This window comes from Lupinus angustifolius, chromosome LG01 (genome assembly GCF_001865875.1).
Source record: "Lupinus angustifolius cultivar Tanjil chromosome LG01, LupAngTanjil_v1.0, whole genome shotgun sequence".
Classification (NCBI taxonomy): domain Eukaryota; kingdom Viridiplantae; phylum Streptophyta; class Magnoliopsida; order Fabales; family Fabaceae; genus Lupinus; species Lupinus angustifolius.
The window spans coordinates 30,780,722-30,796,432 of record NC_032009.1 but is presented as its reverse complement, the minus strand read 5'-3'; the positions used below and the strand labels follow the sequence as shown (position 1 = coordinate 30,796,432).

General features: G+C 33.1%; 1 long non-coding RNA gene and 1 pseudogene across 2 annotated transcripts; both read left to right on the top strand.

The window, feature by feature from the left end:
* LOC109360077 lies at nt 2,291–3,756 on the top strand. Of its 2 annotated transcripts, XR_002109103.1 has the most exons (4): nt 2,291–2,477; nt 2,589–2,752; nt 3,347–3,425; nt 3,732–3,756. It is a non-coding gene; the product is annotated as an uncharacterized LOC109360077 (long non-coding RNA). The 2 variants fall into 2 exon arrangements; XR_002109104.1 differs by lacking the exons at nt 3,347–3,425; nt 3,732–3,756 and adding an exon at nt 2,897–3,318 and having other exon boundaries at nt 2,292–2,477.
* On the top strand, nt 4,651–14,398 carry LOC109360066 (annotated as a pseudogene).

Here is a 15,711-nt window from a genome sequence, read left to right as displayed (position 1 = left end):
TGATCTAGGAAAATCTTGAATTGATTTACCAATGGAGTGCTCACTCCTTTAGCTTTGTTAACATCAAATCTCTCTAAGATATTTTCAACATAGCTTTGATGGGAAAACCACAGTTTTCTAGCTCTCCTATCCTTGTGAATCTCATCCCAAAAATCTTCCTAGCAACCTAATCTTTCATATCAAACTCCTTACCTAGCATGACTTTTAGTTCATTGATATCACTCAAATGATTAGCAACAATCAACATATCATCAACATAAAGTAATATAAAATAAAAGAGTCATCAACAAGGCTTCTCACATAAACATAGTAATCCTACTCACAACGCTTATAACTAAGCTTCAACATATAAGTGTCAAATCAATTATACCACTGTCCCATCTCAAATATTTTCTTCCCTCATGATAAATAGAGGTATTCTTCCCTCATTATAACTCGCCCCAAGTTGAATGTGATTTTATTCAACATTTTCTTTCTCCTTCATATTCTCTGCCGATGCATTTTCGGAAAACTTCTCCCCCTTTCTTTCTATGGTACTGAGAATTGACACCGGCAATCAAATTGTGGAAATTTCGAGAATTGACACTGATAGTCAGTATTGAGGGAAAAGAATGGCCACATGTAGCCATATTGTGGGTATTTCGAGAACTAACATTGGTAGTCAGTATCGAGGGAAAAGAATTGGCACGGGTAGTCATATTGTGGCCATTTTGAGAACTAACAATAATAGTTAGTATTATGGAAAAAGAATTGGCACATGTAGCCATATTGTGAGAATTGGCACTGATAACCATATTGTGGTGGGTGTATTTGAGATCGGTTCTTATCTTGCAGTAAGAATTTGATAATAGAGATCTAAACTGTTTTATCCTAGGGACAATGTGGTTGATAGTCTGCTTGCATATTTTGGATAGTGCCACGAAACGTCTTAAATAGAGGGACCTGGTCGTAACTCAGCTAGTAAGTATTATTTCATGTCATTTAGAATTGTTGTAAGCTACGGTAACAACAATAGCTCTCTACCACAACCCCTTTACATTAGCTTAAACTCATAACTTATATTATTGTTATGAGGAGAATATGAGCCATTGTACAACAAACACATGATATGAGGTGATAAGATTAATGATGTTACTAGATAAAATGTAATTGATGCTAATGCAAAGGGGACATGTATCTAAAAACATATTGTTGAACATTATGTACAATATTTATGTACTATCATGTATAGTCACATCAAATGTTATTAATATCGTATTGATTATCAAAGTAGTCAAGATATTGATATAATGATATAGTGGTTCAATTAGTGGTTCACTAATTAAACCGCATACTAGTGAAGTTAGATATACATATATAATATATTAACATTAATGTTGAAAAATCAATAAAAAGCCAATAATTTTTTTTATTTTCATTAAAAAATTAATTTTAAATAAAAGTCGATCGGTATGACTGGTACGGTTCAATTCAAAATCGGCCGGTATGATTAATTTCGACCGATTTTGGCTGATTTTGACCAGTATGATTGCATGACTGATATATTGTGCCACTATTGGGATCGGTTGAACTAGTCGATATGAATCGGTTTTTATAGCACTCACACCATCATCTACCCTTTATTCACTTGTATTAGTTATATTTAATACAAGAAAAAAGGATGTATGTATTGATAGTTAATACATTTATATTAATTAAAAATAATATAAATGAATACTGAATAATGTATCAATAGTGCATAACTTTTTACACCATTAGTACATACATATTACACTCTTAATACAATAGTTGACAATAATTAAATATAAATGATGTATGATGATGTTATGATATAAAAACAACTAAATTCTTTTTTCTCATAGAATTTTCCTTTAGCTATCCTCTATCGTCATTATGAAGTTTTCTTTATATGTACTGTTAATATATAGATTTAATATGTATAAATTGTTAATATATGGATCTAATATGTATAAATTGTTAGTAAATCATTTATTATTCATATGTTAATTACTTTTAACTCTCAAATAAAAATAATACAAATTTATGGTAAATGATAGTACAAAAAACTTCATAATGACGACCGTAGATTTTAAACTCTTATGTATTAGATTTTCTTATTTATATGTACAATATACTATATCAGGACCATAATTACAGTATAATACTTATTCTAGATATTTTGATGATTATTACAACTCAAAATATATTATTTTGAAAATATTTATCAATTTAAAATTAAAATAAAATTTACCAAAACTTTTAATTATAAGAAAATAAACAAAAAACCATATAATTCAATGGACTGTGGGTTTTTATAACCCCTAACCTAAAACCTCAATCCATAGCCATCACCCTTTTCTCCATCACCACTGTGCACTTCTCAGCAGCATCCATCATCCACAACCATCTGAAATCAATAATCAAAAGAGATGACTAGCAGCATAAAACATCGTATGAAAGCCAAGAGAAAGAACAAGGTTAGTCCCATTCTTCTCTTCTCGTAACTCAATTCACTCTATTTTTTTGTGGGCACCTCTCAAATTTTAATTTTTTTTTCCATTTATGGAACAAAAAATAATAATTTTCAGATGTCAAAGAAAGGGGAATGGCCATCTTCTTCATTGGGGCCACAAGTTCTAGTGAAAGTGTGGCAACCTGGTGTGGATAAGTTGGAAGAAGGTGAAGAGCTTCAATGTGACCCTTCTGCTTATAACTTTCTTCATGCCTTCCATATTGGATGACCTTGTCTTAGGTAACTTCTTTTTTTCTTACTTTGTTGTTTTTTTAATTTTGGGTGTAATTTGCTTAACAATTTACATGGATAGAAAACTTGTTTTATTGTAATTTTGTTAATGGGAATTGTTATTAATTTAATAATGTGGGGTCATATTGTTAGGAGATGGCAGTACATGAGATCCTACCTAGTGGAGTTTGAGAGGGTAGATGTTCGCAATCCTTCTGAAAGAGGTTGTTCCCAAGATTTGAATATGTGACCTCCAATTCATAAGGCAAACAAACTTACTATTGTGCCAAGGTTCACCGGCTTTTAAAGGGCGACCCAAAGCACGAGGCTCCCACCTAGTAGAGTCTGAGGAAGTTAGATGAACCCAAAATCAGAGAGACTGTTTCTGTTTCCAAGATTTGAATCAGTAACTTCTTGGTTACTAAGCATCAATTTCATCGTTGTGCCGATGCTCACTCTCAATATGGTCATATAGTTTTAAAGTAGAATTCCTTTGTCATTCACCAATATTGCAATTCCATAGTATTGGATATTTTTTTATGGCACTAATTTTAATTTCTGCTTATTTCCTGTGATCGTAAGTTATAAATGCATTTTTGACAGCTTCGATATTGTTCGTGACACTTTGGGCTTAGTTCGAACCGAGTTTCCCCACATGGTGTATTTCATGGCCGAGACTCAGGTTATCTTTTGTTTCTTATGTTTGTTTTGTTTTTATGGAGATTATTACTTGCTAGTATTATTAGCAATATCAAATGAGGTAACAAAGAAGTTGATATTAGGCTTTTTATGACAAATCTCTATGAAAAACTCCCATTTAAACAACTTTTGGTATTTGAATGCTGATTTTTTATTGTTTTTCAAATTATTATAACGGTAATTATACCACTGAGCAACTCCTAGTTTTGCCATCCACTTGCTTTATTTGTCTTGGTCTACCTTTTCTTAATTGAAAATGTGATATTTTTATATGGTGTGTGCGCTACAGGCAGAGAAAGCTTCTTGGAATTCTACGCCAATAATTTTTTTTATTTTCATTAAAAAATTAATTTTAAATAAAAGTCGATCGGTATGACTGGTACGGTTCAATTCAAAATCGGCCGGTATGATTAATTTCGACCGATTTTGGCTGATTTTGACCAGTATGATTGCATGACTGATATATTGTGCCACTATTGGGATCGGTTGAACTAGTCGATATGAATCGGTTTTTATAGCACTCACACCATCATCTACCCTTTATTCACTTGTATTAGTTATATTTAATACAAGAAAAAAGGATGTATGTATTGATAGTTAATACATTTATATTAATTAAAAATAATATAAATGAATACTGAATAATGTATCAATAGTGCATAACTTTTTACACCATTAGTACATACATATTACACTCTTAATACAATAGTTGACAATAATTAAATATAAATGATGTATGATGATGTTATGATATAAAAACAACTAAATTCTTTTTTCTCATAGAATTTTCCTTTAGCTATCCTCTATCGTCATTATGAAGTTTTCTTTATATGTACTGTTAATATATAGATTTAATATGTATAAATTGTTAATATATGGATCTAATATGTATAAATTGTTAGTAAATCATTTATTATTCATATGTTAATTACTTTTAACTCTCAAATAAAAATAATACAAATTTATGGTAAATGATAGTACAAAAAACTTCATAATGACGACCGTAGATTTTAAACTCTTATGTATTAGATTTTCTTATTTATATGTACAATATACTATATCAGGACCATAATTACAGTATAATACTTATTCTAGATATTTTGATGATTATTACAACTCAAAATATATTATTTTGAAAATATTTATCAATTTAAAATTAAAATAAAATTTACCAAAACTTTTAATTATAAGAAAATAAACAAAAAACCATATAATTCAATGGACTGTGGGTTTTTATAACCCCTAACCTAAAACCTCAATCCATAGCCATCACCCTTTTCTCCATCACCACTGTGCACTTCTCAGCAGCATCCATCATCCACAACCATCTGAAATCAATAATCAAAAGAGATGACTAGCAGCATAAAACATCGTATGAAAGCCAAGAGAAAGAACAAGGTTAGTCCCATTCTTCTCTTCTCGTAACTCAATTCACTCTATTTTTTTGTGGGCACCTCTCAAATTTTAATTTTTTTTTCCATTTATGGAACAAAAAATAATAATTTTCAGATGTCAAAGAAAGGGGAATGGCCATCTTCTTCATTGGGGCCACAAGTTCTAGTGAAAGTGTGGCAACCTGGTGTGGATAAGTTGGAAGAAGGTGAAGAGCTTCAATGTGACCCTTCTGCTTATAACTTTCTTCATGCCTTCCATATTGGATGACCTTGTCTTAGGTAACTTCTTTTTTTCTTACTTTGTTGTTTTTTTAATTTTGGGTGTAATTTGCTTAACAATTTACATGGATAGAAAACTTGTTTTATTGTAATTTTGTTAATGGGAATTGTTATTAATTTAATAATGTGGGGTCATATTGTTAGGAGATGGCAGTACATGAGATCCTACCTAGTGGAGTTTGAGAGGGTAGATGTTCGCAATCCTTCTGAAAGAGGTTGTTCCCAAGATTTGAATATGTGACCTCCAATTCATAAGGCAAACAAACTTACTATTGTGCCAAGGTTCACCGGCTTTTAAAGGGCGACCCAAAGCACGAGGCTCCCACCTAGTAGAGTCTGAGGAAGTTAGATGAACCCAAAATCAGAGAGACTGTTTCTGTTTCCAAGATTTGAATCAGTAACTTCTTGGTTACTAAGCATCAATTTCATCGTTGTGCCGATGCTCACTCTCAATATGGTCATATAGTTTTAAAGTAGAATTCCTTTGTCATTCACCAATATTGCAATTCCATAGTATTGGATATTTTTTTATGGCACTAATTTTAATTTCTGCTTATTTCCTGTGATCGTAAGTTATAAATGCATTTTTGACAGCTTCGATATTGTTCGTGACACTTTGGGCTTAGTTCGAACCGAGTTTCCCCACATGGTGTATTTCATGGCCGAGACTCAGGTTATCTTTTGTTTCTTATGTTTGTTTTGTTTTTATGGAGATTATTACTTGCTAGTATTATTAGCAATATCAAATGAGGTAACAAAGAAGTTGATATTAGGCTTTTTATGACAAATCTCTATGAAAAACTCCCATTTAAACAACTTTTGGTATTTGAATGCTGATTTTTTATTGTTTTTCAAATTATTATAACGGTAATTATACCACTGAGCAACTCCTAGTTTTGCCATCCACTTGCTTTATTTGTCTTGGTCTACCTTTTCTTAATTGAAAATGTGATATTTTTATATGGTGTGTGCGCTACAGGCAGAGAAAGCTTCTTGGAATTCTACTGGAATTTTTAAGGTAACAAATATTTCTGGGAAGAGACATGAGCCATTGCCTAAACTTAAAGGTGATGAAGCTGGAATGGATGATGATGAAAGTGATGGTGAGAATGATAGTGAAGATTAAGATGAAAATGGTGCTCAGGGTCCCACTTTGCAGGCAATGTTATCTTCACTTGAGTTGTTTATTTCACATCTTGGTTGTTTTAGGTTTGATCTTTCTGACATTTTAATTCTCTTTGCATCTACAGTTGTGGAAGGTAACTCATGAAGGATGCGTCAACTGTATACGCTCCATGACACAAAATCATCATATTTGTGCAGCTTGGGCAGATACTCGTTATGTATAAGTCAGACTTTTCAACCATATGGTTTAGTTTTTTAATGCAAGTACATTAAAATAAATGTTCATTTGTCTTTAGAGATAAAAACCAGTGCAAATTCATGTCATATCGTTGTGTTCAATATGATAAAGTAAATTGAAGTAAAAAATGATGGGCTATGGGAAAGTTTTAGTCAATATCGAGTTTGTTCCGGGAGAAAATATGTATGGTAGATGTTCATCATATCATCTATTTGAGCATTATGTTGTTAATGTATTAATTAAATTTTGGAAATTTAGGATTTTAATTAAGTTGTATTGAGTCTCATGGAAAGTTTTGTTTGGACTACAAAGTAGTAACTAGAGAAAGTTTGGTGACCAACATAGAATATTGGATTTGGATCTAAGGGTTACAGGTGGAGTGGAGAGAAGCCCAAGACTTAAAGGGTGCGGAATGAAGGAGCTTCCAAAAAAGGGTTTTGGGAAGCACAAGGAAATGCCAATGATTTTGGTATGAGATGGACAAATGATTAGGAAGATATAAAGGATAATTAGGTGGATCAAAAGGCTTTTGACCAAGGGGTAAAGAATCATGGTGGTAGGACAAAAACGGTGAGCAAAGTGAGATATAAAGCATATGATAGGTTATACAAAGCTCTAGGTACCAAGGGAGGGGAAATAAGCTTTTAATGGCCTACAAATGATAGGGAAAAAGGACAAGAGACTTGTACCAAATGAGACACATTAAAGATGAAAATGAAAAAGTCTTGCTAAAGGACAAATATATTAAGGAAAGATGGAAGAACTATTTTCAAAATGTTTTCAATGATGGCGATGATTCGTTGCATTTTAGTGGGCTAAACACTATAGAGGAGGATCAAAATTATATCTTTTATCTTAAAATTTGAGAATTTGAGATGAAAGAAGCTTTGAAAAGGACAGAAAATGACAAAGCATTTGGACTGATAATATGTCCATTGAGGTATGGAAGATTCTAGGAGAGCATGACATTAGTTGGCTCATATAGTTTATTAATGAGATTATGAGATCTAAGAAAATGTTAGACAAGTGGAGAAGAAGCATTTATTCCATATTTATAAGAACAAAGAAGATATACAAACTTGTGCAAACTATATCGGAACTAGGTAGTCAATTGTGGATAGCGAACGACCCTAAAAACACTAGAGCAGGATAGCGGTAGCGGGGTAGCCTCTACAACTAAAAAAATATATCAAAGTAATTTATTTTATGGCCTATACATATAAATACACAAAAATACTAACATACATGAAATTAAAGATATAATAACTTAAATAAACATTCATAACATATAACTAAAATAAGTCTAAGCCTTTAAGGCTTTAATATAAGTGTATTATAATTCAAGCTCTAACTTTAAGGCCTCAAAACATAAGTTTAAGTCTCTAAGGCTTTAAAAAAATAAATTTAGACTCTCTTCAATAGTCATCACTATCACCAAGGTAGTCTTCTTCATTAGGTCCATTATCTCCACTACTTAAATTATAGACTTTTTCAGCCACATTCTCATCTCCATAAGCAGATGTAGCTTGCTGCCTAGAACCAAAAGCAAATATTGCTTGTTGTCTAGAACTAGAAGCAAATGCTCTTTGTTGCCTTGTTTGCTACCTAGTCAGTTTTGATGGCTCACCAGCCCCCATTGCACTAGAAACTGCCCCCTAAGTCAAGATATCGTCTGGAAATACAAACTCATCCTCTTCAACCACTTCTCCATCTTCACCTACTATTCTTGTCAGACACTCATTGCAACAATCATCAATGTCATTTAGCTTAATTACATCAGTTAAATCATGGAAGTCAAATCATTCTTTAAGTGTTTGGTTGTACTTGACCAAAACCAAATCTTGCAATTTCTGATGCTCAAGTTTGCTCCTCTTCTTTGCATGAATATGTTTTTCCATTTATAAAAAAAAAATAGTTTCACTTTCACACTTTACATTTACAAAGTAAAATCATTTAAAACCTATACTTAGCTACTTACTTTCTCAAAAGTACTCCAATTACATTCACATCTAGATGAACTGCAAGTTAAGTTCAGCACCTTCATTGCAATTTTTCTCAAATTTGGAACATGTGTTCCATAATTATTCCACCATTTAGCGGGATGCAAAGTATCTCTTTGTCTTATGACTGCCTTCAAGCTAAAAGTTCCAGTAGATCTTCTATAGGAACTTAACTCATTAGTAGCTTTATCAATTTCTTCTTCATCAAGACACAATCTCTCAATGACTGATACAATCCTAGAGTAACTTCAGAATCATTATCCATTTCTTTTGGATTCTTATAGAAACGTTTGGGATTGAGGAAATGTCCAGCAACATGCAATGGATGATGAAGTTGACATTGCCATCTTTTATCAATGATGTCAAAAAGATCATTGTAATTCTTTTCATCATCTTGGAAAGCCCCTATCATAGTTTCCTTCGCCCTATCCATTGCCTCACATATATGTAACCCATGGAAGGATGTTTCTCATTATCAACCAGCCTCAATACTTTCACAAGTGGCCCCATGGTCTTGAGACAATAGAGTACATCACTCCAAAATGATGGCAACATCACAATGTCAAATGCCCTTTTCCCTTTGGCGTCTTTAGCTACATTAGAATTCATCCACTCATATGAGGTGAACATCTTCCTAATGGCCCCCTTTTGATTATGCAACCTTTCCAACGTGAGGAAGTTAGTAGCAAATCTAGTAACTCCGGCTCTAACCAATTCTGTCTTCTTGGTGAATTTTCTCATAGTGTTCAATGTCATTGTGTGGTTATAGATGAAGCTTACAAGAGATGAACCTCTTTGTATTGCCCTTTTGACTCTTTCAAGTTTTCCGATATATTCAAGCATTAAATCCACACAATGTGTAGCACATGGAGTCCAAAAGATGTGTCGTCTTCTTGCTTCTAAATATTTACCCGTAGACACATAGTTGCTACCATTATCAGTCACAACTTGCACAACATTTGCTTCTCCAATATCACATATTAAACAGTCCAAAAGTTCAGCTAGCTTATCACTCGTCTTCATGTACCCAAAAACATCAACACTTTTTACAAACAAAGTCCCAAGTGGACAATTGACCATGAAGTTGATGAGCGTCTTACCCTTTCTATCAGTCCAAGCATCGGACATGATTGAACAACCTGAGATTGCACGTTCTATTATATGTGGCTTCATCATCTCCTTTGTGAGCTCGACTTCCTTTTGTAACAATGGAACCCTCAACTCGTGATAAGTTGGAAGCTTTCGGTTTGGACCACAATTGGCAGCAACATCCATCATTTTACTGAAGCTCATATCATGCATAACATTAAAAGGAATCCCGCACTTCTAACAGAACCTAGCTATAAACTGAACAATTCTTGCTCTTGCTTCTTTGTCAATAACATCATTTATACTTGATTATCTTGGAGCTTTTCGATAAATTAAGTCCATGGGGCCTTTTGTTCTCTCGGCAGCCCTGGCAAATTCAACTACAAGCTATTTATTGACCATCAAATCAGTAAAGTCTTGCATTTATGCTTATGCATCACCAAAATAGCCATGTAAATCCCCATAAATTGTATCTATATTAGATTTTTTCTTCATAAAAGCATCCATAATTTTTTGTTTTATGTCTACTGGAATTTCCTTGCAAGCACTTACATCCTCTGTCACTCCCATTTGGTGTTTCTTGGTTCTGGTTATCCCACCAGTACTAGTATGACCACAAAATTACAAGTAACACTCTTTTTATTGTTAGGATATTTTATGTGATTCCATTCCCATGCCATATCAATATTATTTTCAATTAGTTTCAACAATACATCATTTGGAATGGGTGTGGAAATGGGAGGTTGAGATGAGGCCATGATAGAGGGAAAATTAGGAGAAAAAAAGTGGATATGTGAGGCAAAAAGTAGAAAGGAGTAGAGAGTAGGTAGAAAATAGTGAGAGATAGGAAGAGTTTTTTGCGTTTTAGAGAAGATGTAGAAAAATAAGTGAATTCAGAATGTAGGAGATAAAAAATGAAAGTTTTATGTTTTAGTGAAAAGTCTAGGAATATAATGTGTTCAACATAGGAGGTGGAGAGATGAAACTGATTTAAGTGAGAGAAAAAAATGAAGAATTTTAATTTTAAGGAGTGAAAGAATTTAAATCTGAGGTAGAAAATAGAGGAAAATTAAATTAAATGAGAAGAAAAAGAAATGAATTAAATGAGAGAGGAGTGAAAGGGTTTCTTTTAAATCATAAGACTAGCAGTAAAGAAATAAGGGTAAAAATGAAATTTTTCACTAAAAAATTAGGGTTTCAGCATTTAACTCACCTTCAACCTCTTGCACCTTCTACCCTGCGAAATGCAGGCACTTCAAAATGCAATGGCAGCCGCGACAGTAAGCCGCACCGCTATCCACTGTTTTGTTATGGGGAGGGGCCAACGACCTCCGCAACGCCGCTATTGCACTGCTATAGCGCACAATTGATCACAAAGTATGGGAATTAAATTCATTAGTCATACTAGGAAGCTATGAGAGAGGGTAATTGGACAGAAGATGAGACAAGAAACACAAATTACCGAAAATCAATTTTGTTTTATTCTCGGGAAGTGGACCATACAGGCTATATACTTGTTATGTTGATTGATGGAGAAATACTTAGTGTACCAAAGAGACTTGGAGAAGACGTATAGGTGCATAGAGAAATATTTTGGAAAACTCTAGAGAAGAAAGGAGTTTGGATTGCCTACATTTGAGCAATCAAGGATGCATGATAGAGATCAATGCTTTGCCAGTGAACATGATTTCTGATAGAGCATTATGACATCGTTCGATCCATATAGTCAACTCTACCTAGTGGAACTAAGGCTTAGTTGTTGTTGTTGAGTCATTTAAAGTTTCAAGTATTCTATTTTTTGGTGGGTGGAGTGGTTGTTAAAGGTTTTTACGATTAGGAGGTTATGATTTGCAAAAGAAAACTGGGCATTGATCTTTTCATTTTGACTCAAGAAAAAAACATTTAGATAAATACAACATAAAGGTTGGACTTTACTTTTTTGGTTACAATCATGCTCTTACACACCATGCAAAAATATAATTTTATAATATGGAATCACACAACTTTGGCTTGACTTCATAAATCTATATTTGAAATAAGACCTTAAATTTGTTTAACATTTATTTGGTTCAGTGGGTCTATGACAGTTTGGGTTATAATAAATAAACTAATAATACTTTTGGCAAAATTCAAAGCTTCTAACTAGTAGGGTTGGATTGAATATAGCTTTAGGTAAAATTTACTAGGGTAAAAATGTTGTTGGTCCAAGTATTGTAAAATATTTGAACTTAAAAAAACAAATTATTAGCAACAACGAAGGTTAAATGTTTCACTTTTTATTTTCTGCATCGTCTCTCTTAAGAAGAAAAGTTCAGATTGTAACTACAGGATGAGCCTCGATGCAACGGTTGCTTGTGAGAGTAAGATTGCATACATCTACCTCCATTGGACTCCATTTTTTTATCTTTCATAATTAGAATAATTGAATCCCACTTCAGTTTTTACCATCAATTTAGTAGAGTCTCATACATGGTTAATCAATTTGTATGTGTGGGACTTAAGCACTCATGTTAATGGTCTAGTTGAGTCAGAAACGGAAGGTGTCTAAGGAGCTGCTGCAGTTTTTAATCAAGACCCACTATTTAAATTCAAGCACAAAGATGAAGGCTTTGTGATAGACTGGAGTCCCCTTGTTCCTAGAAGGCTTGTATATGGTAATCCACGATTATACCCTTTTAAGTTTAGCTATATTTTTCTCTTGCATGGATTCATATTTTAGTTAGTGCTGAGATACAAGGATTTATTATAATCTTCATGTTTTAAGGGGATTGCAAAAATTGTATTTATCTGTGGGAGCCTACATTTGTTGCAACATGAAATGTTGACAATACTCCATTTATTGGACATACTGCTAGTGTTGAAGACATACAAGTATGTATTAGTGCACAAAGCAACAATTCCTCTTGTGGTTTGAGTATATATTTTATGCAGTTCAATCTCTATTATGAGTAGTTTCCCTTAGTTTACAAATCTAAAATCTAATGAGAATTATATTGTTCAATTAACCCATGCGGTGGAATCCTACAGATCCACATGTTTTTTTCTTCTTGTTTTGTGGATGGAAGTATTGCAATATGAGATACTTGTTTGGGGAAGTCTCTAGCTGTGTCTTTTAAAACACATAACGCGGATGTGAATGTAATTTCATGGAGCAGGTAATGAAACAATAATTTTATGCTATTCTGCTAACTTTATTGCCATCCTATATCTATTTCTTACATTGCACTTCATTGTTTTGAGTAGGTTGGCAAGTTGTATGTTGGCATCGGGAAGTGATGATGGGACTATTTCTATCCATGATCTCATATTTCACAAGGTATGAGTAGTCTTACTGTAGTGATTAAGATTCCCCCTTTCTCTCAATAAAGGAATACAAAAAAAGGAGTGTGAATTTGCTTCATTTTAAGAGGAAGATTACTTTATGCTTGTGGTGTTCTCTCATGTCAAGGGAGTTTCAAGTTATTTCATATCTACCTTCAATTTTTTTACCATTCTTTTTACCCTTATTTCATATCTAGCTTCAATTTTCTGATCATATCTAGCTTTCAATTTTCTGACCAAGTTCTTTCAAGTTATTTCATATCTACCTTCAAGTTATTTGTAAAATCTACCGAGTCTGGGATGCCTTTCTTTACACTTGTTTTATTGTCTGCTTTTTCTTGTATCTTTCATTTTCCATCAGCAATTGAAGTGCCTGTTAATCCATCTATTAAGGAACTTCTAGATATGTTATGGTCAAGAATTATTTTGGCATTACTGTGATATAGAAAGAAACTTTCACGTTGTCTGGTTTCTTTCTGCGGATTATTTTGCCGTAGTTGTTAAAGTTGACGACAAAAGTGCATTGATTTGTGTATAGGAAAGAGATTCTATGGTAGCATATTTTGAATATCATAAGCACCCAATAACATCCATTGAGTGGAGTCCACATGAAGCATCTTCATTGGTTGTTTCGTCATCCGATAACCAGCTTATGTAAGTAGCTACGATATCGATAACATTATCTACAGAATGTCCTTATTCCAATTCCAAACAAGATTATATTTTTCATAGGACCAGGCTACCTTTTTTCTTTATTACTATCTTCGGGATTTTCCAAGTTATCTGTAATTTGTATTAGCTTATACCGCAGAATATGGGACCTTTCTTTAGAGAAGGACGAGGAAGAAGACGCTGAATTTAAAGCTAAAACTCAAGAAGTAAATGCTCCTCAAGATCTGCCTCCTCAACTATTGTTTATTCACCAGGTATGTCAAAAATGCTTCACACACTATTTATCTGAATGGTAGAACCTGATGATTAATTGTGTTCATTTATTTATTTTCTTTTACCTAACAGAGACAAAAGGACCTGAAAGAACTACATTGGCACACAAAAATTCCTGGAATGATCATGTCTACCGCGTCCGATGGATTCAACATCCTTATGCCTTCAAACATTCAAAGCACCCTACCATCAGATGGTGGTATTTGATACATGCAGTTTTCCAGCAAAAGATGCATTTCCTATAGATATTGTTACTATAGCTTGGATAAGCTAATTCTAGGTGCAAGCATCATTGGAAGAAATTTTCTTTTTTTACTATTCCATTGTTTTCATTTCTTTTTACTCCCTTCAAGTTTTGTTATATTTGATTAGAGCTTTTGAAGACATTATAGGAGCTATGCAAAAAAAGTTACATGCATAATTTTTATATTGTGAAGTCTTCTTTTAATGTTCAATGATATTGAGCTAACCTTTTGAACTATGACCGAAATTTGAGGGAAACTTGAGCAAAATCTTACTAGAAAGAAGTTAGAAATGGAAGAAAACAACAACCATGTTGAATGTGCAGTATTCTTGATATTTGAGTGCAACTAACTGCATGGCATTTTGTTAATCAATAATTAGGTGTAATATATGGCTTCATCTACGAACACTGTGTTGGTCTAGTGATATAAGACCTTGCTAGATCCTCAAGATGACCAAAAGGTTAAGAGTTTGATTCTTGACAGTAACACTAGTTGGGAGGGGTAGTGACGAACCTTGAAAGAGATTAGTTTCTTACCCAAAAAGGGTGCAAGGATACACTTGGTAGTATCTTAATATATATGTCCTCATCTTCATTCTACCTAAATATTAAATGAATTCAGTATAGTCCAGCTTAATATTGTAAAATAGAAAAAAAAAATTACGATTTTGGTTAACAGGCTTTTGTTTGTCCATGCATCACCTTACATCTTGGTATATACTGGTAGGGATATTTACTCACTTAGTGTAGTTTGACCAAATAATTACTGGAGTAGTGTAACTTTTTTGGTAATTACCAAAGTAGTGCATTTTTATGGAAATCGGCTACTAGATAGTCGTTTTGCTTTTTCTTTTTTCTTGGTCCCACCAAAATCAGCAATCCCAGTGGAGTTTATTTTATTTTTATTTTTTCCTTCAGAAATCGTCATAAGAGAAGGAGTTTCTCCTTATTTTTTAATATATATGCCTAAATCGGCAATGGTGGTGGAGGTTTTGTTTTTTATTTTTTTTTCTTCCTAGGAGAATCAGCAATAGAGTAGGAGTTTTAGTTTTTTCCCCTGTGCCCTAGAAGAATCGATAATGTATGTGGAGTTTTACTAATCATTCATAATAAACGAGTTTTAATTTTTATTTTATTCTTGTACCCCTAACAAGAATCGACTTTCTTGGTTGAGTTTTATGTTTAAATTTTTAGTATAATTTTTGTTTATTACCAAACTGTTACTATATCTTGCAACACTAATATTATTAAGAAAAAGAATTACAATATTAAAATTTTAATACATTAAATTCGAAACAACTTTAATGACGTCTATGTGATGAAGTGCCACATGGAGGTGGTTTTCTCTTTCTTGGCGGTTGAACTCTTAATTGTCGTTTATTCCGCTGCTAGATTTTTCCTCCACCACGTGTCTCCAACTGTGGCTCATCATCATCTGAATTATCTTCATCAACATCCTCAACTACAACTTCGTCTTCAGTATGTTGTATACCATAAATGTTTGTAAACGACATAGTAGGACGATAATATTATTGAGAATCGTATGCCAACAATGGTGTACTTGAAGTAGTATTAAACATTGATGGTAGTGAGATTTTAGAATTTGATGACAAATAATTGTATGACTAATTATA